Below are 27,609 nucleotides of genomic sequence, written 5' to 3'. Positions count from 1 at the left end.
CAGTAGGTGGCCCAGATGTTTACACTCTGTGGTTTACACACAACAACAACAATAACAAAAAGAGTAGAAGAAGTAGGCGTAGCTGGCTGCAGCATAGGTTGTGCTAAGCTATTTCATTTTCAGAAAAACAAAGAAAGCATGTTATATGATAAACGCTCATAAATCCCAGTCATGATTAATGGAAGAGAAGATAAGTGATCTGACCCTTGCAGTTAGATCTGTTTCTGCTGTGATTTTTTCTGGTGAGTGATAAATGTTTGCAAACTGAAATGAAGCTAATGCTAACTTGTGCTTGGAATAAAACCAACGGAGAAATGTGTAACTTTTGAAACATAGGTTTTCACTGTATTTCACTGTTTTTTGTTTTGTACAACTTTATAGTGGTCATGGAAAGTGTGGTAAATATAGTTTGTGCTTATTATCCTCCTTTTTGAATTTTTGAATTTACTTAAACTACAACATTTGTCTGACAACGAAATTTCTCTGCGTACTTGCTTAGTTACACATATTGGTCATAGTTTTACTGCAGATTATCTTGCTGCTGCATTGGTAACTTTTGTGCAATCTATACCTTTCCTGAGATCTATTATTAAGTTTCTGCTTGACAAAACATCCTGGAACCATCTGTAAATTTTTCATGACTCAAACTTTCAAATAACTTTACAAACTGTGTCAGGCATTTCAAGACCTCCAGAGATTGTCTTGTGAGGATTCTGGATGTAATATTTTCTGCTAATAGATTTTCTTTTTCTGTTTCACCTCGACAGCGGTGCTGTAATATTGGACAACAAAGCTCCTTGTTTCCAGTATTTTCCTGAACATTGGTTCTGTTCTGAAACGATGGCCTTTCTCTTGTTGCTCAATAACTACCTGTTGGTTGTGGTTATAGGAACCCGCTGGCAGTTTTCTGTATAAAGCCCAAAGAATGTGATTAGATTTTATGTTTACGATGCCATATTGGAGGTTGGTATCGAGACTAATTGAAGAAATTAGTGCATAATGTTACATGGAAAAATGTTTTTGACAGAAAACATTTTGGTTGGGTCTTTTTTTTTTTAATGATTTCCAGAAAGTTTTTTGCCCTTAACTTGACTTCATGATCTCTGATAAAGAATAAATAAAGACAAATAACTTTCTGACTTTAACAGATGGCCCATTGTCTCCAGAACCCCTTCGTGTCCCAGTTGCATGTTACAGTATAGGCAGATGGCAGGGGACAAAGTTCCATCAAGCAGAAAATGATACAAGGTATTTCACATAGTAGCTACAAACAGATGTTTTGCACTGTTGTCACCAGCAATGACCTCCTCATGCACATTATCATTAGATGCCCGCTCTTCTGACTGTGGTTGCCATCTTGAATTAGTGATGGCCGAGTGTGCGCAGGGCCTTCCTGTCTCCCTGTCATCTCTATGGAGACTTAGGAAGTGTATCTCGCCCACAGCTTGTGCCCACATTTCACATCTACTCAGCTTCATGACACACCATTCCTGTAGGCTGCCACAGAGCACTATTCAGCACATGAAGCCAGGCAGACTTAATAAACATGATCAACCCTCTCATTCCTCTTTATTTAGAGATTTAAAAGTCCTCTGTTGCTCAAAGTACGACAGCGGGGGAAGCTATTTTCCTCAATATGACATTTTAAATTGAGGTGCAAGTGCAGGCCAGCATATTTGTAATTCAAATTTCAGAGGATTGCACAGAACATTTCTTAAGCTGTTAACTGGCATGCTGCAAAAGTCAAGTAATGGGAAACTGAGTGCCCCCCCCCCACCCCCTGCTCTTAGTGTGTTCACTGTTGAAGACTGTTGGAACCAATAAGATCATGGTTTGGTTCTAAATTGAGATACTTAACAAAGCTTTTAAGTTTAATGAAATGAAAGTGGTGTTTCTAAGTTATAAGAAAACCACTTATAACTTATAACAATACCATGTATGTATTGGATACATACATGGACACATGGCATATGGCAGAGTAGGAAAACTGCACATAAAAAGGGGAACTTAACGAAACGGGGAAACGTAATAAAGGCTTGTTTTAAGCTATCTATTGAGGTGTACTGGTTAGGACTGTTGTAAACGAATATTTTAGTAATCGAGTAATCTATCGATTATTCTTGCGATTAATCGAGTAATCGGATAAAAATATTGGAATTACAAACATTTCAATTACAAATTTTAGAACGTGTTAAAAGCTGAGAACCTTTTTTTCTTGTTACCACAATGATTTGCAGGCAACGTTTTTAGTTGATTTAAAATATTGCGTTTTGCGTTTATTGTTTATTGTTGAGAATAAAAAAACAGCTCCTTTTGCATTCTTATAAAATGATACAATCCAATACTTTGTGTTCCACAAGTACTTTATTTTGTGTATTCATAGCTGTATTCAAGCATGTTAATGGAAACTTGAGTGGATAGAAAAAGTGAGTTTGCAGGAACCCCCCCCCCCAAAAAAAACCCCAAACAGTTCTACCCACAGCTGGTCTTCATCTGCTGGGTTTTATCAAGAGAAAAGCCAGCGCAGCAATCTACCAGGAAAAGCACTTCATGCTTCCCTCTGCTGACAAGCTTTATGGAGATGCTATCATAGCAGGACTTGGCTCCTGCTCACAAAGCCAAAAGCACCAATATCTGGTTTATTATGCTATCACTGTGCTTGATTGGCCAGAAAACTGGCTAGATATAATATGTGGAAGGATTTATCAGAAACTCTTGCCCAACAGTTCAAATCCTTAATACTTCAGCAGCATCACAGCATGATCTCCTTGCAATTCAGCATTGATGGAGTCAATAATGCAAAATAAGCCCTGATCATGTATTTTGTGTATATACTGTACAGTGCATGAACATACTAGTAGCCTGACAGTTCTGTGCTATAAATGTTTCTCCTTTTATCGGTCCCATGTAACGATCTACATTTCCAATACGCTAATTTGTGGGTTTTCATGAGCCATCATCAAAATTAACATTTTGTTTTTGTGATTATTATTATTATTTTTTATCTGCACAGTGTGTACATACAATATATTTACTAACACTACCATTGCATTGGCTTGTTATTTGGATAAAAGAAAAAAATACAATCAGTTGAAATAGGGAACATTTTAAAACCACGAGAAAACACGACGATGCACAAATTAACATTTTTATGATTGCTTATCTCAACAGTTAGTCGAAAGGACGTAGGTAAAACTACTCTACCTTTACTTACAAACCTGTGAAAAGCTTTTATCAAAATGTTTTCTTGATTGAAATGGTTTTATCAGTTATTTAAATTAAACATCAAACAGAAGAAGTGAACAAGGAGGAATTTAGGAGGAATATGACAAACTTTATTTGACGCACCAACCAGAAAAAAAAACAAACAAGCAAATTATCATTTTGACAGCAGCTGTGTGATGAAAGTCAAACGAAGAGAAGATTGATGTACAGATGACACCAGTCATACCATAGGTATATATCCATCATGACATTTAGCTCCGCTCAGTTGGAAAACTTCCTCACTTCTGTTCCCGTCAAGGAATTTTCCCTTATTCCCTTTGGAGAGTTTACCTTGTTTGACATTTAAAGTCAGCTCAGCGCAGAACACCAGGTGAAAAAGGCCTATTGGGGGTGTGAGTGGGTGAACTGTGCAGGGAGGGGAACTTCAGTGCGTGCCATAGCAGTTATGATTATGCAACTGCTTGCAAAATAAATGATATAATACCTGCAGCATATTTGAAATTACAGCTTGTGTGACTGGGGGAAAAAAAAAAATGATTGTAGAGGACACACTGTAGGATGGAGAAATGACAGTGAAGGACAAGTGCTATAGTTTACTGTTAGCTCTAAGAGAACAAAACGGGCAAAAGCAACAGGAAAACAAGCTGTTTTATTCAGCAAAATACTCATTGATAAGCCACCATTCACAGCTGCAGCAGACAGACTGCAAGCAAACCCATTATTCAAGGCTGACATCTTTTTGTATGCAATTTTTCATTATCACCCCTCACGCTATCGTGTCATCTTTTCCTTGCCAGATCACGTCATCTTATCATCGTGAGCCTCTGTGAGCTGTTTCTGCAGCCCAGCCTTGCTAGCGCAGCTTGAGTGGATATCTCAAACTTTCCTTATTAAAACCCAAACAGAGGTGAGCCCAAAGGAAGACAGACCTGTCAGAGCAGCTGGGTTTGTTCATCATCACACTCACATATTGAGCAAATAAGTGTCAGTGGACTTAAAATGAGTTAACAAAGATATTTTTGTTTGGGGTTTGGGGTGTGCTTATGTGTTTCACATCTTCTTTGCTCACTACTTTTGTTATTTGGGACCACTATCTTTTACCTGTTTTTCTTCAAATGATTGTTTATTGAAGCTTTTTCTAAAAGATTGGACATGTACAGTATTTCCTAACTGGACCCATGCATAACAACTTGACAGCATTTAGTTTTAGAATATGGAACGTATCTGTTGGCTCCTGTTTATCAGTTTATTTTAAATTAAATTCCAGATATTCTGGTGGGCACTGTCTACACCACTGTGGATATTATTTTAAGTGATATATTTACTTATTTACAAATACACTTACATATGTGGTTAATTGGTATGTGAGATCTGCAAATATAAAACAGAAAAAAGCAAAAATTGTCCTTGAAACTACATCTTATCACCGAAGCAACCGTTGCTGATGTAATTTGATGCATTCTGATGTATCCTCCTGCCTCCTGTTGACCTCTGTTCATTTTTAATAGTTGGTATTTTTTGCTGAACTCCTTTGCTTGGGTTTTCATCCAGCTGTGCTGCATTCTCCTGATTAATTTCACCTGGTTCAGTAGTTATAAGCCAGCCGGTTGCATTTCGTCCTTGTCAGATCCTTCAGTTTCCATTCAATTTTTCCTGCCATGACTGCTGCCTGACCTCCTACTACCGTTGATTTTTCTGTTATCATATGGCATCATCATCATCATCCATAAATGTTACGATTTTTCATTAGTCTTACGTTTTCTTGCCTGCTCTTGAATCCTACTCAAAATATGACATTGTAATTATTATTGATACTACTGTACATCTACAGTTTTCCTTATTGGGGACGCAGCCAATCGGGAACAAGGAAAATGAATGCTGCTTCTGGATTGTGCCTGGGTATTTTAGTGTCTCAAGCTGAGCTTTTATTTTAGAATATTTTAGAAATGCTCATTCTAGAAATGTGCAAATTTTCCCAAATATTTTGGAGTTATGTTTTACAAAAAAAAATAAAAAATCTGCAAATAGGTGAAACCTGAAACACTGAACTGCAAAAAGACGAGAGTCCACTGTAGATAGATACAAAAAATACTCATGGGGTTAAAACAACAGGTACAGCTTGCACCTAAGCCGTCAGTGAGAAGGCTTAAAAATTAAGAAAACAGCACTACACCAAAATCACACCAACAGCTATATTTAACTTTTCACTTGCACCACGCCTGTGTTTGTGCTGTCTATAGCTGTCCTAACACTGTCTGTAACTGCCTTCAGCAGAAACAGCACAATCCTCAAGACTTTTTTTTTTTTTCTTTTTTCCAGCTGTTTTCCTTCTCCTGTCTCTTTTCTGTGTGTGTGGGCACTTACACATGTGCATACATATGTGTACCAGACAGGAGCATGGTCATTATCCGTGGGGAAGTTGTGCGATAGCAGTGAAGCATGATGAGTGGGAGGTGTATGATGCTGGCGTGCCACATCCATTCTTCTGGCTTTCCAGATGACTTTGGCCCCGGAGCCAAAGTCTCAATACTGGACATCTCAGAGTCATGGGGCAGAGGGTCACAGTGAGATGAGATCTCTACTTCTTCACTGAGGCAAATGACCCTCCTCCCTTTCCCCACACACACAAAGACACACACAGACATACACATGCATACATACAGATGCAAACCTCTTAAGACAGGGGTGTCGGCATCCTGCACGTATTAGTTCTGAACTCCCTGGTGGTAGTAACAACCTTTCCAGCTTGTCAATGTTCCTCTTAGGGCTTCTAACGAGCCATCATTTGATCCAGGTGCATTAAACCAGGGACACCCATGCTCTAAGATGAAAGTAGAGAATGTCCCTTTGCAGACCTGTATGTGTGCAATAAAATCTTTAGAATCAATGGATTTCGTAAAGTATAGTTCAGCAGTCTGTGATAGAGGTATGATGTCACAGCATGACTTTGTACACACAAGCACATAAATGACCACTACCACTGTTTAAAATGTTTAAAACTTCATTTCAAGTCAAGGCACATTTTATTTTACATGATTTTCTATTACTGAGGCCATCAAATGAAAAATGCAACGGGCCATTAGTCAAGACTCAAATATTGTAAAACTCCAACATACTCTAAAAAATAATGTTTGCTACTTAATTATCCAGAAGTCTAAAAGGCTCAAACTGCCTAAATGTTGATGGGTGAAAATGCCTAAGGTCTTTATTCAAGAGAGACTGAATCAGTTTAGGTTATTGATAAATGGATATTTGTTTTAAAGAATTTTCTTCAGACTATATTTACGAGATATATTATTTTCTTGATCAAACAAGAAAAAAATGTTATTCCATCAAAAAGACACTGCGTTTTGATTGCATGTAAATTAAACCAGTAAACCAATAAAATCTCTTTTTTAAAATACATGGAAAAAACCTAGGCATGTACCTCACTGGCTGAAGTGCAAGCTAGTGTATATATATATATATATATATATATATATATATATATATATATATATATATATATATATGTTTTATGTTGCAGCTGAAACCAAGTCAGTTTTTACTTTTATTACACAGAACCCATTTTTGTGTTTGGAATGAAATAAGTTTAGCACTGTAACATTTACCCATCCATTTTTCAGTAAGGTCAGACGGGTAGAAATTCTCATCAGGCAACAGACGAAGTATGAGGTACAACTTGAAAATTACTTTTTAAATCACCTAAACCAAAACTGAAAGACTTTGATCTTTTCAGTCCCCAAGCTATTCTATGGGGATGCTGTTGAGAAAAGGAATTATATTTTTGGGAGGTGGTATTATCATAAAAGAGTCACATCAAAGACAGTAAAATTACAAGGAGCAGAACACAAAAGAAAACCATTTTGTTTGTGTGCGTACTCCGGGTTTTGAAGGAAGTTGCTGTTTCTGACAAATGATTGTGATTTCCAAGGTGCTCATTGTATGAAATTCAACCAGTGATTGATTCCCACTTGTAGAAGGGGGATGACAGTTGGAAGATTATCGGTTTGCTTGCTCCTTCCCTTCCCTTCTCCTCAAGTAATTTTCATGTTGTAAATTGAGTTATTGATTCAGGCCCTACTCTGTTTGTCCTCACCCCAGTTCATCATCTTTGGGAAAAAAAAGCAGGAGCAGAAACCTCAGTGAGTGTGACATCGCATAGGGGAGTATGATCAATGGCTGAAATATGGCATGGTGTTTTTAAAATGACATTTATTTGATATTTGGGCTTTGATTTGAATTTCACTCTTCTCTATTGATTTGTCTATTGACTAAAAATAGCGTTCCCTAAAAATGTTTTCATTCTCATGTTAAATATTTGTGTACAAATGCTAATTTATAAATGGCAATTTGTCACTTTGTGATATTAAAGTTACAAAATGTGAAGACATATTACCAAAAGCCAGGCTACTTTTGAAACTGATGCAATGCTTTTTTAAAAATGAACATCTGGAGTTTGGAGGAATTAGATCCAATATTGGTACTAAACATGGTTTTTCTATGAAGCACTTTAACTTGCCTCGTTGCTGAAATGTGCTACACAAACAAACTCGATTGATTCACATACACTGTAAAACACATAGCCTTGGTGTGTCTCCATGTCTTTAGATGTTGTGAAGTTGAGATATTGTAACATAACAAATTTATTACCAATCAACAGCGTAGTAACCACATGTCCTCTATCCCGAAAGCTTTGTCTGATTACCCAACATCCTTATCTGCTATTTGCTGCTGCTTGTTCTTTATTATTCCCCATGTCCTTCCTCTCTTTACCCTCATGATTTCAGCTATCATTAATTCTCTTTTGTCACACAATACTCATTACAATTTGTCTTATCAGCTGCATGTCCTTTGGGTCCAAGTGCCCTTTTTGAATAAACAATGCACCCTGGAAACACTTCGAGAATACTAGCTTCAAACGGTTTGTTCTTGTTTTATATGTAATAAGCTTGGTGTATTTTATTTGGTAAACAGATACATTTAATTTTACAAATATGTAATAAATGTAAGGTGAAATTAGAAAGACCTTTGGATTTTTACAAATAAAAGCATTACGATTTGTGGATGCATTTCTTCATCAGATGTCTTCTTCTGGATGGAGCTTTATTCAAGGCAATCCTGATAAAAAATCATTAAATGTTGCAACAGTCTTGAGACTGGAACAAAAATGTACATTCTGGAAAAAAAAAGTCTGATATGTTCTTCCTTCACCAACAAGCCATTATTCTAAATAATATATTCATGTGTTAGAATGTCCAAGTCATAGTCCTGACTTCCTTCTCAGAAAAACTAAAAGCCATATTTTGATCTATCACCTAAAATCCTAAATACATTGCATACTTCAGCAAGGCACTATGGATCCAGACATGTTAGTAAAAAAACAAAAAAATAAACATTTATTTGTTTAAATAAACACAAGTTTTGTAAAATATCTTTACTCCACATTTTCTGGAAGATATTTCTGTGAGTGCAACTGCTTGTTTATTATTCCTGAGATCACAAGCAATGTTTAAAATTAATGTTACAGTTTAATGCTTTGCAGCGGGGTTAGCCCAGAGCTAATTTTCATCTACGGTCCCCTGGGTGATCATCAAAACTTCAACTCTCTGACACAACAACAAAGCAAATTAGACAAGCAAGATAAACCACATAACATGAATTACACACAGATATGCACAGCTCAGAAGTACGCTCACACACACCTTATTATACCACAGTTTCCTCTGGCAGTAAGACACTAAAAATAAAGGCAGAGAAGAAAAGTTCACCTCATGTCAGCCTTCTGCTTAAAGATGTTTCTGAAATCTGTTAAATGAAAATCTAAATTGCGTCCAAACGCCACTGAACGGTACTAGCCTGGGTGTGACTGTGGCCAAGTGGCCATCCAGCAGACTGTAATGTCATGCTCCAGCAAAGCTGCTGCTGTCAGATCAGTCAGCAGTGGACAACAGCACTAGTGAGAATATTTGTCATAGTCAGTTCTGTCTTCAAGAGTTTGTGACGCTCTCTCATAATAAATTTATCCAGACGCCCGTTTCAAAATGGCTTTGAACTGCGTTTTTATTCTGGGACAAATTAAACATCACACCGATTTAGGCTTCTAAGAAAAGAGATGCTAAGTGGAAGAAGGGTAACTTTGTAATTGCTGAGAAGTTTTTCATCCATTGATCTCTTCAGGGAGTAAAATTAGCACCGACTGTTGTCTCTTTGCACATTCTGTTGCTATTTGAAAACACGACAGCTTAGTCTGTGAAGTCACCGGCATTAATGCTGGTGTTAAATTTATGCCCAGTTGTTTAAATCTATTTAAAGTAAGCTTGTCTTTCAGCTCAGTCCTGCTCTATTGGATTTACTCACTAAATGTGCCATCTTGCATGAGCTACAAATCCACAGTTGCGCAGCACACCAACCTTTCTAGAAATGAGATTTGTAGTGGGACATTTTTTTTTTTCATTATCATTGCTGTATTTTTCATTAATTCAAAGCCATGTGTTGTAGGCTTTCCACAGAGGTCATGGACTGTTCTTTATGACCGTCGCTGCACTGAGGGAAATGTCTGCTTTTCAACACAGTAAAGAAACCAGGAACACTGTATTCAATGCAACATTAAAGGACATATATAGTAATATTTTAGATAAAGAAAACTATTAGATTGTAAGCGTCAAACGGAGAACAACCACAACCAGCATTTCTGTTTGAAACAAATGTATAAATTTAAAATATAGTTTTCAGTACCTAAAAAGCTTTTTGAGTCTCCCACAGAAAACAAGGAGGTCTGAATGTAAATGGATGACCAGATGTCTAGAATTGGGAGTATCCTCGTACAATTTTTTTCACTTCCAATACCATACCGATATTTCAGCTTTGAGTATTGTCTGATATTGATATTAACCAATACGATACCATAACAAATCATACATTATTTTACTTATTCTGTAGTGTGGAGTGTTGGAAAAGGCTTCATCAATTGATGCTTCTCAAACAGTCAACAACAATAGGTATGAGAACAACTTACCCATATATTATTAACCAATGGGTCTGTGTGTGGGACACAAGTACTGCCTGATAGGAATGTTTTGGGGGGACAAAATACTGGACTGGGATTCTAAAGCATACTCAACCATACTAAACCGCCAGACCACGATGTGACCGTTAGAGATGTGACGGTCACTGATAAAACCTTTTTTCAAGTAAAAACATGTGAACTGGAACCACTTCTTTTTCCTCGTCTTTCAGTCGAAGCCTCACTTGAATGGAGTCTGTGTTTGCACTGAGAAAGAGTGGATGTAGCAGACAGAAGAGAGTGAAGCAGAAGTGAGAGAGAAGCCACTACAGATCATCTTTCTGGACAGGTAAAATAGCTGACCTCAGGATAGACAATACCATTTGATGTATTTCTGCGGGTTCAACAGCAAAGTGCTGGAATAGCCAAGGGTAAAAACCTGCAAAACGGATTCAAATTTCTTTGCGTTCACTAAACATTTTATGTATTGTATGTTCGTACAGTAATCGCTGCATTTAAAACCACATTTTTAATTATTTAATAATTGTATATCAGCAACTAAAATATGAGCAGTCATCTGGGAGGTGAAAAAGCCTTTTTGGTGAGCAAAGCCATGCGATACATCTCTCTTTAAGGAGACAATTCTCATCAATAGTAACCATAAAAATTGTTACTAAGCATTTTTTCCAGTAAAATATTGCTTCCTTTTAGGAATCTTTAATTTTAGCACATTGTTGTTTTTTTGTTTCTGAGTGATATAAATATAAGAAGAATGAATTAACGTTTCTTTCAACCCCCACATGTGTATCATTTACTTGAGGCAAAATATGTTGATCTGAGAAAGTTTAGTCTAGACAAACTTGCATTTTTAGCAGTATGGGTTGCTGTAGAATAGCTTAAAACAGATATGTAGATAAAGTTCGATATGTGCAGTCAAGGCTGCACAGTGGCGCAGTTGGTAGAGCTGTTGCCTTGCAGCAAGAAGGTTCTGGGTTCGATTCCCAGCTTGGGGTCTTTCTGCATGGAGTTTGCATGTTCTCCCTGTGCGTTGCGTGGGTTTTCTCCGGGTACTCCGGTTTCTTCCCACAGTCCAAAAACATGACTGTCAGGTTAATTGGCCTCTCCAAATTGCCCCTAGGTGTGAGTGTGTGTGTGCATGGTTGTGTGTCCTGTGTGTCTCTGTGTTGCCCTGCGACAGACTGGCGACCTGTCCAGGGTGTACCCCGCCTCTCGCCCGAAACGTTGGCTGGAGATGGGCACCAGCACCCCTCCCGACCCCACTGAGGGAAAAAGGGTGCAAGAAAATGAATGAAAAATGAATGAATGTGCAGTCAATGGGTACATTTGCAGCATTTGTTGACACATGCAAAATGGGAGAGCTGACCATGTGGAGGTTGTACAGGAGTGACTTGAAAAGGCTCAGGTTGGAGACGTCTCACTTAAATGATTGGACTGAAAGGCACTTTTAAATTCCTACTGTAGGATGCTGGTTAGCTGGGTCTCTAAGCTACTGCTCTGTCAAATTCTGAATACTTTCGTGGTGAATACATCTCTATAAATGTTCACTTTACGAACTCAAGTTTCAGTATGAAGTTGTGCGATCAGTATTTTATTGGTGGCCATTGTTGTAGGCATTGGATACAAAATAGATGACTGCTCTTTGGCAACTTTTTCCTGTCATGTTTTCACTTTTTTCTTTCACACTTTTCCCCATATTTATCAGCTTTGGATATGAAAATAAACATAACTCAACACAGTTGAAGAAAACATTTGTAAATGTAATATGCTACTGCCCACATCTAATGCAAAATGCACTCTTAGATATTTTAGCTGAAGTTATTGATTAGATACGTAAAATATTTATTTTCTAAATCAAGAGAAAGATATGGATTCATATGGTGTCAGTTTTGCAAAAGTAACTCAGAATTTTGAAGACAACATTGGCAAAAAGATTCATGTCTGCAGAAATGTATCCACATATATAATGAAAATATGCAGCATGTAGTTGGCTTTCATTTAAAGAAGTCATATTTACATTTCCAGCTTAACGCATGGTCTATCACAGCTGCATTTAACTGATAAGGCACTTAAGGAACAAACCTGATGGCAGCTCTGAGACCAAAGACTAGTAAAATAGATTGACTGAATAAATCCTACGTCAAGCTTTCCATATCTTAATAGACCAGGGAGAGGGCAATGATTTACAACACAACAAGCCATGCAAGTCGTTCATGTGTTGATGAAGCGTGCTTGTGTGTTTGCCAGGCTCTGGATTTTCCTGTGCAGGAAGTCGTATTACTTTTTGCCTGAGTTTAAGAAATACGGCGCCTGCACAACACATCTGCTCAGAGCCACAGAAGGACCCAATGAGAAATCAAATGAAGCTGTCTGCTGAGCCACCTTTTTCCACCCACTCACATATTTCCAGCTTTCAACTGCTGACAATCTCCTGACTGTTCTTACCCTTAAGTAACTACCTGAATCCAAGCAAAGTCACTTCACTATATACAGGCTTTAGAAGGTATACGGGTTTAAAACCTCTTAGCTTTTCCAAATTAAAGGCTAAATATTTTGCCTCAAAATTAATTCAAAAGTGACATTTAAATAGCGAACATTAAATTTGATATATTTATTCAAGATAGTGTTGAAGAATGCTGAAATAAGACTGTTTATATAAATTGGCAAGATAATTGTGTTTTTTTCCCCACTTCTTCTGTGATTAAATTAAATATTGTGGAACATTTTATCTTTGTGATTTTCTCTTCCAAGGAAGCGTTGTGCCAGAAATCAACCTTGTAAACTTTTTAAGTGTTCAAGTGTTTCTTTCTGTGTGGAGTATACCTCACTTTTCAGCAACCAAGGCAGAAATTATCTCTCAAATGCATATTAATTTGAGCTCATTATGTTTGAAAATGTGTTCTTTTTGTCTCTTAAATGTTAAAATATTAAATCTAACTATGTTATGACTAGTTTATGGACTTAATGGTTTGGGGATAATGAAGTAGCTGATGAAAAAGAGAAAAAAAAAATCAAACGTAATATATAAATTTATTAAGAGCTGACCTGCAGGAGAAAGATCAAAAAAGAAGAGAAAAAATACAGTCTCATATCACTTATGCTGCCGCTACCCATGAAAATCTGTCCTGATTTTCTAAGACCTTTGATCTGGGATTACATTTGGAAGCTGAGGAGAGAAGTAAGTGATCGGCCAGGGAGAACTCATGGTTCAGCCCGAGGTAGTCCGGGCCTCTGAAGTCAATGCTGCCGCTGAAACTACTGAAAAGATTAAAAAAAGGTTAAAGTGTAAAATATATTCAGAAAACTGACTTGGAACACTTATGTGAGCTGAATCATAATAAACACAGACTGTTTTTTTACTGGTGTATGTCAGTCCTTCTTCATTTTTCTTTTTTTGGAATAGTTTTAAATTAAAATCAGCAGGTTGAGTGTAAAAAGCGACGCAGTAACAGTGGCGCGCGGCTGCATAACTCGCCTCTTTCAGTTGCACTAAAGGAACTCTGGCAGAACAGCATTAAAAGTGATGTAGCAACCATTCTCACCCAGCCTCGGGCCTGACAGCTCACTGTACTTTAAGAAGATGTCACCTCCCCTCCAAGCGAATGCGTTATAGGAAAAAAATTGCACCATATGTGTGCCACACGCCTCGCCTCGGGTCTTTACACTGAAAGGTGAGATGCCTGCTGAGCTCCCCTTTAGCTTACTGCTCTGACCAACCTCAGCAGTTCTTTCTCTTCCACCTAATATCCTCGGTGATTTAAATAAAGTCTCAGACATCTGCCATATATTTTTATTCACTTGTCAATTAGTCTGGAATAAATTGTCTGATTCTATTTTATCACGAGGATATTTTTTTTCTCTCCTCTTCCCCCTCTCTCTTTTCCCATCAAAACACTTTGAATCAATTTCATGCCCTAAAATTGCTGTTTACCCTCTTGGGTGAGAAATCTCTCCGGATCCCACATGCTTCTTGAGCTTTCTCTTGCACTCTTACAGAATATTTTTTTAACTGATTTAGAAAGAAGCTTGTTCCTGTTCAGGGAAGATGTGGAGCCGATCGATTGCTCATGATACGCCATAAAGAACATCCATTTCCGGAAATAATGAAGGAGAAGCCTAAGATAAGCTTTAAGGAAGATTTGAATTACATTCAAAATATATTCGGATATCTATTTTTTTTTCTTTGCAGGTATGTAAAGATTGTATTTATTTCAGTAATTTCAGTTAAATATTCAAACTCATTTAGATCAATACCACACAGAACAGTGTATTTCAAGATTTTTTTTAATGTTTTCTGAAGATTAAGATATTACACTAGACCTAAACAAAACATGTTTGTTTTGAAGGAATGACGTGAATGTGTTATGGTCAGTGTAGCTTGAGGTGGGCAGTTGTCAACAGGGAAACTGGCAACTTTCACGTAGAGTGCAAGTAAGAAAAGTTTATTGCCATGAAAGATCAACCATTTCAACTCAAAAGTTTAATGGAAGGGAACGAGTGATAGGAAAAAGTTGAACAAGCAACAAGGATGACCAAATTGTTGGGAAAACTGTGAAGCAAAGCTTACTGCAGCATGCAGTCAGTGCTTCAAGTCACATAGATATATAGAGAACACTGGCTTCGAGTTCTGTTAACCGTCTTACCTGAAAGTAAGGTCTGAACTGTAGCTCAACATCTCTTAGATAAAAAAATTAAATCATTTTCTAATTCTTTTTGAAACCTGAATCTGGAGGAAGAGTGGTAAGGCTCAGAATTCAAGTTTCTTCAAATTCGGTGTGAAGTTTCCACAGTTGGTGATGATTTGAGGAGCAATTTCATCTTCTGCTGTGTTTTATCAAATCCGATGTCAGCACAGGGAATTTTAGATCACTTCATGCTTCCCTCTAGTGAAAAGCCCAATGGAAATACTGATTTTATTTTTCAGCAGGACCTGCCTATAGCTAAAAGTACCAAAACCTCCTTTCATGCTCATGGTATTATTGTTCTAGATTGGTCAATCTGAACTTAACCCGTCCGGAAGTTTATGGACCACTGTCAAAAAAAAAATCTGAAAGACATCAGCTAAATGAAAGTCATAACTAAAACAACCAGGGTTGGCTGATTGCTTCCATGCCACGTCACACTCATGTAGTAATTCATGCAAAATGAGCTATTTCTAAAATATTAATTTCTACTAGACATTACATGAAAATGTTTTTGAATAATTTCAACATGAAAATAAAAACATGGCATGCATCCCCTCCATGTGTTATGAATCTTTGTCATTTAGGGGTTTCACTTTTCAATTGGATTTTTCAAACAAATACATGAAATATATAATTTTGCACGTGTACAAACTCTACATCAAACATCCAGAGCATTTAAAGTAGAAATTTCCACCACTAAAAAGACCCCAAAAACATAAAGTTTTGAAGAAATAATATCGCTGCCCATCTTCTACATTTATCCGTTTTTTTTTTATTCATCCCACACTGGGGACTGTCAGTTGGAGTGATTTTGAAAAGCTCTAAATTACTCATGCACCCCAGGGTTTCAGTGCAGTGCCACACTAACAAGTGAAAAGCAAATCCTTCCGCAGCATGCACCCTTAGCAGGAGGTTTTTTTGTCTCTATAAAATCCTTTAATGTCCAGTAATCTATGCTGACATAGGATGACTATTATTTGTGTCTATGCTCAGTGATTTATTGGGGTATTGTGAATGGCACTAATGAATCTAGCAGTAAATCCTGTAATCCACCGCATGTTTTCACTGAGAAATAGATTTTTTAAAATCTCCCTCTGGAAGTTGTAGCCATAAAAGAGTCGATGGGTTTTACAATGCGTGTTATTTCCTTCTGAAGCTGTTGCTCTATTCAGGCAATAATATCAAGCTAAATCTCATTGTTTACCAAGTGCAAGTAAAAACAACATGGATTTTTTAAATGCTGTCCTCAGTAGACATTCTGTTATTATCAACACAAATTAATACATAATTTTTTTTCTCTCCCCTTCTGAAAATCCCTGTATTTTGGCATCAAGACATATTATAATTGTTTACTTTTCAGGTTTCAAATGCACAAAAAAAGTCATCGCACCTTTTCTATATTTAAAAGTCATTTTTATTAGGTGTCTTAGAAAGTGTTTGAGTGACTAGAGTTTTCTCTTAGTAAGAAGTACAGAATAAGACTTTTCTCCTTCTGACCCACTTTTCAAATAATAGTGCTAATCAGTAAACTAAAACATGGCTGACAAGAAGGAAGACAAATTTGGCTATTTGGACATTTTTTTCCATGTGGGAGTAAACTGAAGGAGCGCCACCCATTTATGTGGGTGTTTATGTTTTTGCAAGAACTAACTGTGAATCAAAAATAGACAACAATCAAGCTTCTCCTGGCCATTTTGGCAAATGTATTCTTATATTTAGTTCTTTATTCTAACAGCTAAGGTGAAAAAACTGCTCTGCAGATTCTATGACTATGTTAGAGATTTAAATTCCAACAAATATGAAGGCTACAAGATTATTCCCAATTATGTACCATGCCTTTGTTTCTAATCTGTATTTATTTTTTTAAAATAAAAAAAAGTGTCCTTAACCTCATGCTGTCGATGGATTTTGTGTATAGACAAAAAGAGTGGAATTACAGGTGAGAACCAATCTATGAAAAAGTCTCATTCCGTCTATGGGCTGTTGGTTAGCGCATATTTAATCAAAACAAACAATGATTATTGGAATAATCCAGTGTTCTTTAGTAATAATTTGTCTCTGTTGGTTTAGAAAGAAAGCAGTGCTATCATTTTATGTATTTTTGTTAGTTCCTTTGCATAAATGTTTTTGCTTACGGTTGTACTGTGAGGAGCAAACCCCACCCCACAATGTTCAGTTCCATGCACAGTGCTTTTGAAAAAACTGCTGACAGTCACACTTTACCAGCGTAATGCTGTCAGGTGAAACATTTTAACTTTGACATTTTGACCAACCTACTTCCTCTCTAACCTCACAGACATACTGCCATTTTACAAATCTTCTTGAAAACAAAAAAATTGCTTTTTTGACAATAGACATTTTGTTTTCAATCATACATAAGAGCTGTGGTCATTTTGAGCATGTTTTGCATTTGACACTTTGTTGCAAAACCGTTTCCCCTGACCTTTATTTTGTGTTGTAGAAAAAAAACATAGCTGACTCGTATTATTGCAAAAGAAAAAGAAGCATTTCATGGTTAGCACTGCAGTTTTAGGTTGAAAGATGTTGAAAACCAAACTACAAGAGAAAGTTGAGTAGGAAGAAGAAGTGAGCACTGGAAAACTGGAAAAAGAAATGGAAGTTGAGGGAGATTTGAAGCCTGGAGCTGTAGAGGTCACAGCTGCTGCTGTTTTGGTTACAGCTTCTGAAAAGGACAGTGATGTGTCTGATGGTAATAAATCTGATGTATGATATAAGAGCTGTGATGAAAAGGACCTTGAGGCCAACAGTACCTACTTTTAAACAAATGCAAATTGGTTCCATGCAAGTACATTCTTTCTTTTTAAAAAACGGTCCCATGTTTGCCAGTTTGAAAGGAGTTGCTATTATTTCTTTTTTTTTTTTGCAAACACTACTATTTGTGTTACTAACAATGTAGGATATACGCTTTCATAGCTACAGATAAAACGTTCAAAATATATAGTACATATTGGTGCCACATCAGGTCATCAGTCTGGGAGAGGTGAGACATTTCCAACTACAGTTTCTATTTGAAAGACGTATCAAGTTTAAATTGTGTAATTGTTTTTTTTTTTCTGTCTTTATAAATCTTTTAGGACATTTAATCCAACGGTCGTTAAAAACGATCTCTTGTCCTAGTTTCTCCATGGTTCAAAGTCAACTCCAGTGATGTTGAAAGGTGAAAGGTTTCACTCCACGTCTACTGATTCCCCCCCCCCCAAGACTGTGACTGGAAAAGGGCAGTATTTATTTATTTTTTTTCCCACACAAAGATTTGACCTTTTGCGCTCCCAGCCGGTCTCCCCTATGAGTCTTCTATTACCTCAGCAAGAGATTACCTGAGTTTCAAACTGGAAAGATAAATATTTCCACAGTTATCGCAATCACTCTGTACAGAAAGACAGCAACCTGGCCTGTATTATATAGTTCTTTCCAAGCCATTTAAGTTAGATAAGCTGATGTTGCGTTGTCATGTTAACAAAAAGACACAGGAAATCATATCATCTGTCATGTGCAACATGAGCCCCAAAAGAGCATATGGTGACATTCAAGAACAAAAGCCCTTTAGGTGAGTAAACAACACAGCAGACCTTCACACAGGACACATTTTTCTGTGTTTTGTCATTTAATTAAAACGAGTTTTCTCCAGCAACACCTTCTGCTGAACACTTCACTAACAATAACTGTGAGTACGGTTTGTCTCTAATAAGAGAAAAATGATAATAATCTCCATATAATATTCAGTACAAGATTCCAGTGCCCTCTGCCATAAATACACATTTTTGTCAAAGTCGTATGTTTGTTAAAGCTAACATTAACATTCTTTCTGTAAACGGATACAGCTTGCTTTCTAGTGTCATCCAAAACATTTTGTTCAGGGCAATTTTGTGTCTCAGTTTTGATAATAGAATATGATTGATGACATCTGGTATGACAGATCGTGACCCCCTAATCAAATCTAAAGATTAATGAGCATCCTTCTGCTGGGAGATGTTGGTTTTATACGATCCTTTATGGTAAAAAATGTTGGTAGTTTTTTTTTTTTAGTTTTTAATGGGGGAATAAAACATTTTCTTTGTGGGTATGGACAGTGTGAAATCTCATCTTAAGACTTCTCTTTCATAACTAAATATTTGTGCATAAAAAACTATGGGAAGATGAGTGGGCAGAATGACTAGAACACATTTTCAACTACTCATCCTGTGAACAAATATATTTCATTATTGGCAACATAAAGTAATTTTATGAAATTTAGAAGCAAAACAACATCAACGTCTCTACCAATACATTTTGAAAAAAATAAATTAGAAATTGTCTGAAAAAAACAAAGTTTTTTGAGTTAGACAAAAAAGACTAAATCAAAATCTCCATAATGTAAATATGATTGATTACATAGGCTGGAATTCATAACTTTTCAATGGAAACACAAAACTCAACTCCTGGCTGGTTGATACTAAAGTCATAACCCAGGAGTCTCAACAAAAGCCCTCACTTCCTTTACTTCCAGAAAATATAACAAAATCCACAAAGCAAATATAAAAAAGAGGGGACTTGAAGAGATCGTCCATCACACCAGTACTGTGAATCCATTTCAATTCATTTTTAAAGAAGAAAAAAAATCACATAATGCACAGTATAATCCCAGTGAGTATGACTGCAAAGTGCATGTGATAAGGCTATTATTCAGTAGATTAAGGTCAACAGATTTGCATGTGCCAACAAGCTAAACTGGATCAAGACGTTTATTCAGTGCAAATAATGTTCAAAAAAATAATAATAGGGAAATTATACCCTTCAAAGGACTTAAGTATAAAAAGCTCTTCAAACAATGTCAGGAAATTGCACTGAACTTCAAAATGTCACTATATGTGGCAAGGCCACAACACATTGTGCTTAGTTTCTCAGAGGACTGTTATTATGAAAACCGAATGGTTCATTACTGAATGCCCGCTGTGTTTTGTGCTGTTAGAGTTCTGTTGGTACATCTAAGGTGGGCTGTTTTTGTTAATCCTTACCTGTACAATAAACAGGTCACCACTCTTGGGAAGCGATTATGCTCTAGCTCAGTTAATGGTCCTTGCTGACAGCCTTTAATGAAAATTAATGGCCTGCTTTAGAATACCATGCAAACAAGCAGGACAGCGTCTGTATTTCTCTGGCTCTAAGATGCTTTTCACTTTAAAGATAAAGCCACATAAAACAAATAAATAGATGAACCAATACTGCAAATTAACTCAACAAAATGAATTCAAAGATACATTTCTTTCTAATTACAGTAATTAAAGAAGTCTCACGCTTACCAAGCATCTGATAAATGAGACAGCCAAAGTTTTTCCTTCCTCATACTTGGTTGGATCAGAAACAGAGAAGATCTTATTCTATGCTGCGAGAATATTATTAATGAGTATTAATTGAGCCACACAGCATGGAGGGAATCATTGATATTCTGACTTAAAATTGTAAATTACATCTACGAGATGCAAACCCAAAACAATATGATCAGCAGTGTGCATGAACTAGATTAACAGAGAGAAGTATGTGGCATGTGTTTTCATTTGGTCAAATGGATTCTTCCTTTTTCTTTTAACTTAAACTAAAATAATACCTGCTGTTACAGTTGGAGGAAATCAGACTTTTGCAGAGTTTCTATACATTTTTCCTGGGCAATTTCTGAACGTACTTTTTTGACGTTTGACTGCAAAAGTTGATTTGTAAAATATGTGTACAGAAGACAAAAAAATATATATCTTTGTTTCACAAATATTGCAATTAAAATCATTATGGCACTGAATAGATCAGATGTAGAAGTCTGGTGAAGGACTGGTCCACTGAACTTAGATCAGTTCAGTTTCACAAGGGATTCTTTCAGACGCCTCGAATTAGGGTGGCTCCTTACAAACACTATTTGTAATCTTTGATACCTTTATTCTGTTTGAAAAGATTTTAAACCTGTAGCTCATGACTAATTTGCTTTGCATATAAACTACCACAGATATTGATCCGTTAAGGAAGATCAAAAGCGGTCGAAATGCCAAGAAATCAGAGAAATGGGCCTTTTTGTTGAATAATTGAAACTGATAAATCCGTGATGCAGAATATCAAAGCTCAAGGATGTGACTTTAAATAAAGATAACTGAAAAAGCACTCTACATACAGTGGCGCAAAAAGTGGGCATGCAGCGCATGCAACGCATAGGGGCGCAGCACCAGAGGGGGTGCCAAAACCCCGTCTGGAGGGGGCGGCGTGCCAATGATGTTTTCCCTTACACTTCCCATACACCTCGCACACATAACGAGGTAAATGTAGCGAGTTTTACCTTTCACGTATCCTTAGCCCTGACCTGACGTACCTTTCTTCCGGGACGGGGCGGGCGTGTGTTATGTTTTCGCATCCACCTGAATAATGTGTAGTTGCGCCACTGTCTGCATATAGATTTTTTTTTATATGGATTTTCATCTTTTAGACTATAAAACAGACAAGAACGTTTGGAACACAAACATTATTTTTTACTCTGGGCATTTTTAATACAATTTCCCTGAGGGAAAATCCCAAAGGGATTAATAAAGTTTTTATCTATCTAAAATAACCACAATGTCAAAAAAATTCTTTGTGGTCAATGCAGAGACGATTTTATAAAATCTTGATACTGTTTTCATTTTGAAAAGCATTATTTCTAATAGTAATTTATTTACATAAAAGTCAAAATTGAACTAATGCATGATCAAGATCTTATTTCTCAGCCAGATTAACCTCAGTTCAAGGCCAATGAAAAGACATTGTCTGAATTAATTTTTTAATGCAAATGTGAATGTGGTAATAGATCTAGCTAAACATGCAGTTACGTTATTGGTGACATTTTTGATACTGGAGTACATTTAAGAAGGCAAAAACCTGCTTTGAAACAGAATGTGTTCTGCCTGGGGTTGCTCTTCAGTTCAGAACAGGAACTGTTGCCTATTGCTGCATGTAAGATATTGACCACTAGTAACTGCACAGTACTGCACTTCAAAACTCCAATGTATGAATTTGATTATTTATACATTTATCCATTCACCATATCTGAAATTCAACTTTACCACTCAATTCCTAAAGGTGAAACATAATTTGTTTTGTCCAAGAAAACAATATCATCATGATTGCTTGAATACGGATTTGTTTTTATGTGTTAGATCATTCCCTGCGTATATTTTTTAAATCGACAACTTAATCATCATCTTCAGTCTTTTCTTTTTTTTTCTGCTTTGGGAATATACTCTCCCTAGTACACAGTCCCAGCTTGAGTGAGGCCATGGCCAAGATGCATTTTTAACAATGTGCTGCTCTTTTAATTAAGATTGATTTTTTTTCTTCTGTGTAGTGCATTTAAAGCATTGCATAAATTGTTAACCAGTCTGCAAATCATGCATAATATTATACATTCCCTGAGGTGTTCCTGCTGCACAGAATTAAAGGAACTTTGGTGACTGTGCAGAATTTGTAAATATTTAGACAGGGATAGTAAAAGTACAGAAAGAAATGTCTCATTCAGCAGCTAGATCACTTTTTCACTGCATGCTTTACGATTCAGAGTATGGAAATATATCAGATCACAAAATAACAGTGAGATGTGTTATAGATGTCATTTTAATGTGTTCCAGCTTCACTGTAGAAACATGCACATTTATTGCACTTCAGACTAATAACACATAAAACGATCAGCCAATTTATCATAAATCATTCATCTATTATCTGGCTTCTCATGTTACCTGGTTAGAATCTGACATCCCCTCTTCTTACCTTAAGTCCACAGAATCCATGAAGGTTTTTCAAAATCCTTTGCACCCATCAGTGTTTTTGTGCAGGTAAAGAGTCAACAATAAATGCTCTTAATTTTATAAACTCATTCATAAATGTATACAATTAAACTAAAATTGTTGTGACCCACTTTTTTTTTTTTTACATAAATAAATCATAAGTACATTTCAGCTTCAGAACAATTGTAACAAGCAGATCCACATGTTTCACTCTCACTTCTAACATAAACGCTGATGTTAAAACATGCTATTCCCAGATGGTGGACCAGCCAGCACACCAATAAAAGGCTGGGTGTCTTAAACTATCCCTGAGTGCATGTGAGGAAACAACAATCCATATCTCCTGACCTAGCATTGTAGGGATGGCTGCTCTGCGCCGTTAAATAATCGGAAGCATGGCGACTTGTCCTACAAGACTCTCCACTGAGGATACTTCAGGCTTGTCAGTCACTGCCTTACTAATCAGAATCCCCTCCTTTACATTGTCTTCCTCTGTGGGTCGGCACTGATTAATACAACCCCTTAGCCTGAAGAATGCTCTGGTTAAACAGTTACAGCAAAATCTATCTCATGAAAAATCGCTGCACGTTTCTGAGGTAAGGCACATCCCTCTGTACCAGGTCTGTTTGCATTCTATTCCCAGTCATCATATTAGCAGGCAATGCTTGCACTGAGCATTCAAAACCATTGCAAGCCATAGGTCTTGTTTTTGCTGATGCAGCCTGGCTGTCAGAATCATCAGTGTGTGCACACAAACAGCGGTCCTTCTGGAGGCACGGAAATGCGTACGGAGAAGACACACCACATGCGCATATAGAAGAAGGCAGGAAAGAGTCTCCCTGTGTTCCTCTTTCTCTCTGCCGCTCTTTCTTTCTTTTCTCTGACTGTTTATCTTTCTCGGCGTCTCCCACTCGTCAGCACCTCATGCAATTCAGAGATTATCCTGTTTTCCTCCTCTTCCAAATGCTCCGAGCCCCACCAAGCTGGGATTTGTGTCACTCCAAACCTTTTTAGCCGTGTCCCAGCCGTGCAAATGGCGACGACGACTTTTATCGCATATCACAATACATGCGAGAAGAGTCTGATGAGTTAGACGTTAAATTAATAAGTAGTACCACCACCGAACAAAATTTGCAGTGGAGTTACAGGGAGTTACATGGTTCTTGCAACAGAAGCAATCCATATTTCTGCCAATATATGACTTTAATTTGACTGACCCGGATCCGTTCTATGTGTTCTTTTTTTTGTCTTTTTCTCTTAGTTTTAGTGCTTATATGTTATCCTCAGCATTTATGTCTCTCTGTATAACCACTCTTCTTTTGCTCCAACTCAACAAAGTCCCAAAGGAATTATGTGTTCATGTTAACCCTCTTCATATTTATCAACCACATATTTCAATTACTCACAAATGGATATGCCCAAATCCTATAGCTGGAGATAAACATGGAGCACAGAGGTTTTAAAGCTATCTAGGACTGATGATTAAAACTGATAAACTCCTCAGTTGCTCCTCTCGCCGTCCGACCTAACCTACCTGTTTGTATCAAGCCTACATTGTCAATAGCTCAAACTGTGATTTGATCTCTGCCTCTAGGTCCTGTGATAATTACACTGCTGGAACATCAATAAGGATTTATTGGGCTTTGCTCCACGGTGCACAAAAGCGCTCCCCCTTAATCTTTGTGAGGCGAGAGCCTTTGACTTGTTAGCAACACGTGCAAAGCTCCAACGTTCCTTTATCCTCAGCTAATCATTAGTGGAAATTAACATGAACTGGGGCGAAGCGAGAGTGCGGGTTCTGTGTGAAGGAAAAAGGAAAAAAAAACGTGAATGGGAGAAATGTTCGGTCTCCAGAAGAAATGAATGTCGTCTGACCCGTTAGGGGGAGAGGGAGAAATGCATTGTAAACCAAATGTTGACGGTGCAAAAGCTGCACCGCAGGTGGAAGAGAAGTACCCCTGCAGTATTGTTGGTATACATAGTGTTGTTTTTACTCTTGAACAGAAAGCGTAATTTACTTACATGATTCCTAAAGTCGGTATGCTAAACTCATTGTTTAGAGAATGATTTTCAGTTTTGAGTGGAAAAACCCAGAGAGTTTTATATCAAAGCTCTTTGAAGAGATTTAATCCGGTGCCCTGGAGTCTCTACAGATGGAGCCCAGTTTGGCCTCCCCTGACGTCAGCTACTGCTTAGTAGATACAATCTTGTGCTGCTCACTGAAGGAACTTAAGATTTATGTTGCAAGCAAGGAACTTTTTGTCCGCCAAATACGGTGCAGAGTGATTCTATGACGCAAAATGAACGAGCTATATATGAGATAAACTGGTACCTAACCAGGCTATAACATACAAACTCTATGTTTTTCTCCTTGTTGTTTTGATATTATTTTCTGGCATTTTCTAAAATATTTATAAAGTACACATAATTTGCACTTCACTGATGACAGCTTTCAGATGAGGGTAATTTTACAGATTGGTCCCTTTGTGTATTACTCGTCTGTTACCAATTCAGAGTCTTATCAAGTTCTTAAGTTTGTCTTAACCTTCTGACTTTTGAGGCTGCTCGTCATGACGAGCAGCCTCCTGGGAGGTTCTGCTTGGGACTTTTTCCTTGACAGTGTGGAGAAAAAGAAGTTGTTCCATCTTTTAATACATTTCTAAACTTCCACTTGTTTTTTTTTCTGCAATTCCACTGAGCAGATACCAGGTGTAAAAAAAAAAAAAAATTTTATATATATATATATATATATATATATATATATATATATATATATATATTGCTGTACACTGCTGTGGCTATAGTTGCACATTTTATTGCATTAGTGTCCTCTATTGACAGCTACCAGACAGGAAATGAGTAGAACGAGAAGGGGGAAGTGATGCAGCAAAGGTCTCAAGGTCGGGAATAGAAACCAGGACAACTAGGGACTATACTGTCTGCATATGGGGCAATTTATCTATGGCTTCTGATGCAGCACTAAGATAACAATTTTTATGGTTACGTTTTTACAATTTTTAAAACTTAATTGCTTTTTATTTGCCTTTTATACTGAAACACTTTTCAGGTGGATATTTATAGCCTGAATTTATTTATTTTTTTTCCCAGACCATGAATGTTGGGCACCAAATAGCTGAATTTTTCTTTCCCATTAATGTGGGAAAAGTGCAGTAACAAGTGGGAGGCAGGCAGTAGTGCATGGATTCATGCTCTCAGGCCCTTTTGGCTTATTTTTGAAAAGAACTTTCCAGGTATGTCATTCCTGCAGCTTATAGAAAGTTTTAAAACCTTGCTATAGCTAATTAAATGTAACTGGCTTATGCCAAGTTTGTTTTTGGTCAGTATATGTTTTTATATTTGATCATTGAAACTGCTGCTTCTTCATGTCTTTGCATCTATTTCCAGACTATCCAGACTGAGGTCATAGAAATCAGAATGTGGTGCCCTCGGTTTTCCCTCAGTTTGAGCAAGGTGACTCCCGCAGCATGTAATTAAACAGAAAACGACCTCACTAAACACATTGCTGACCTGCTGAGCGGCTACACGCGCTGGCATCTGCGTTTGTCACCACGACCGGCTTCCTTTTTGTCCATTTTTCAAGGAACTCTCCACACTGTCAAGGAAGCCAACAAACAAAATGAGGAAATGTTGTTTTTTGACACCCACCAGCCTAACTGGTCACAAGTTAGAAACTCTGCATGATCCAGTCTTGCAAACAAAAAGTTTGTAACATATCAAACAGCCTCATTATAAAGTATATGCCAGAACACTGATGTGTCTGTTATTAGACAGCAGCACAGAGCATGATTTGAAGTTTTGGTATTCTTTGGAGAGAAAAAATGTAAGGAAATCCCCAAAAATGTCTAAGACAAAAAATCTGAAAAAGGAGGTTATGTTCTTTCAATTTTATTGTCTTATCTTTTTAGCATCTAAGTGTGGCTTATAGAAGAACTGGAACTACAGTGCCTTGCACTGCTAAAAAATGTATCTAGATAAAAATGTTAAAGTGTAATGTGCATTTGTATTCAGCACTAATGAGCCAATGCTTTACCTACTTTGAATTATGCAATTCAATTCACAATTCACAACAAATTTAATCTCAACCAACTGTACAATGAAACGATCTAAGCTAGACATGTAGATATAGACAAATTAAAATGTAAAAATTAATCATTGTTATTAAGCAAAGCACTCAATCTTACTTTATTTCTCAAATTGTTTTTAAAGTTTACTTACTAAAGAATCACAGCCAATTGCATTAAGCCACTAACTTTGGAGCAATCGCTCTTCCTCGAGCAATCAGTCTTCCTGAACCAGCATGTTCCAACATTGGACAGTTGATTGCATTGAGTTGCTTGAGACCATAAGACCTGGAATGTTTTTGTGGATCTTTCATTTACCACGTTTTTGTGAATGTTTGCTCTGAAGAGGTTCTTGAGACAGTGAGCCGGTAAGTCCCCCTACGGCCACAACTCTGACTGATATCTAGTTCATCAGCTAAATAAGTGGGAGATGCTCCCGTTGTGAAAATAACACCTGTGACTTTCAGCATTAAAACAATTTTCGCTATTTTTAACACAGCGATTATCCCTTTGTAATCGATAGAGTCACTATACAAAGTCCACAGAAAGGTGCAGCCTTAAATTTTGAAGATATTTACATTGTGAAGCTAAATTATGATATGATCACTAATTATGATTACGGCTTTACATCATGTTATAAGGTTATTCCCTTATCAAAAACATACCTGACAAACCTTACAGAGCAGCCCTCTCCTTCCACTCCCCCACTCAGCTCCTTCAGACTAGCCAGCAGCAATTAGCCAACACCTGGTGGAACTGCGCATCTGCTGGGCTCATTATACGAGCTACTACTCAATGCA

At 37.1% G+C, this 27,609-nt stretch overlaps 1 long non-coding RNA gene across 2 annotated transcripts; it reads left to right on the top strand.

Moving 5' to 3' along the window:
- On the top strand, positions 1-26,892 carry LOC103473982 (uncharacterized). Of its 2 annotated transcripts, none has more exons than XR_014090353.1 (5): positions 1-242; positions 1,149-1,248; positions 4,023-4,132; positions 10,465-10,580; positions 26,133-26,892. It is a non-coding gene; the product is annotated as an uncharacterized LOC103473982 (long non-coding RNA). The 2 variants fall into 2 exon arrangements; XR_535100.2 differs by lacking the exon at positions 26,133-26,892 and adding an exon at positions 12,497-12,974 and having other exon boundaries at positions 3-242.
- The last annotated feature ends 717 nt before the right edge of the window (positions 26,893-27,609 follow it).

This window comes from Poecilia reticulata, chromosome 12, assembly GCF_904066995.2.
Source record: "Poecilia reticulata chromosome 12, P_reticulata-male-v2, whole genome shotgun sequence".
Lineage (NCBI taxonomy): Eukaryota > Metazoa > Chordata > Actinopteri > Cyprinodontiformes > Poeciliidae > Poecilia > Poecilia reticulata.
The sequence above is the reverse complement of the archived record's forward strand: the minus strand, read 5'-3'. Positions and strand labels throughout refer to the sequence as shown.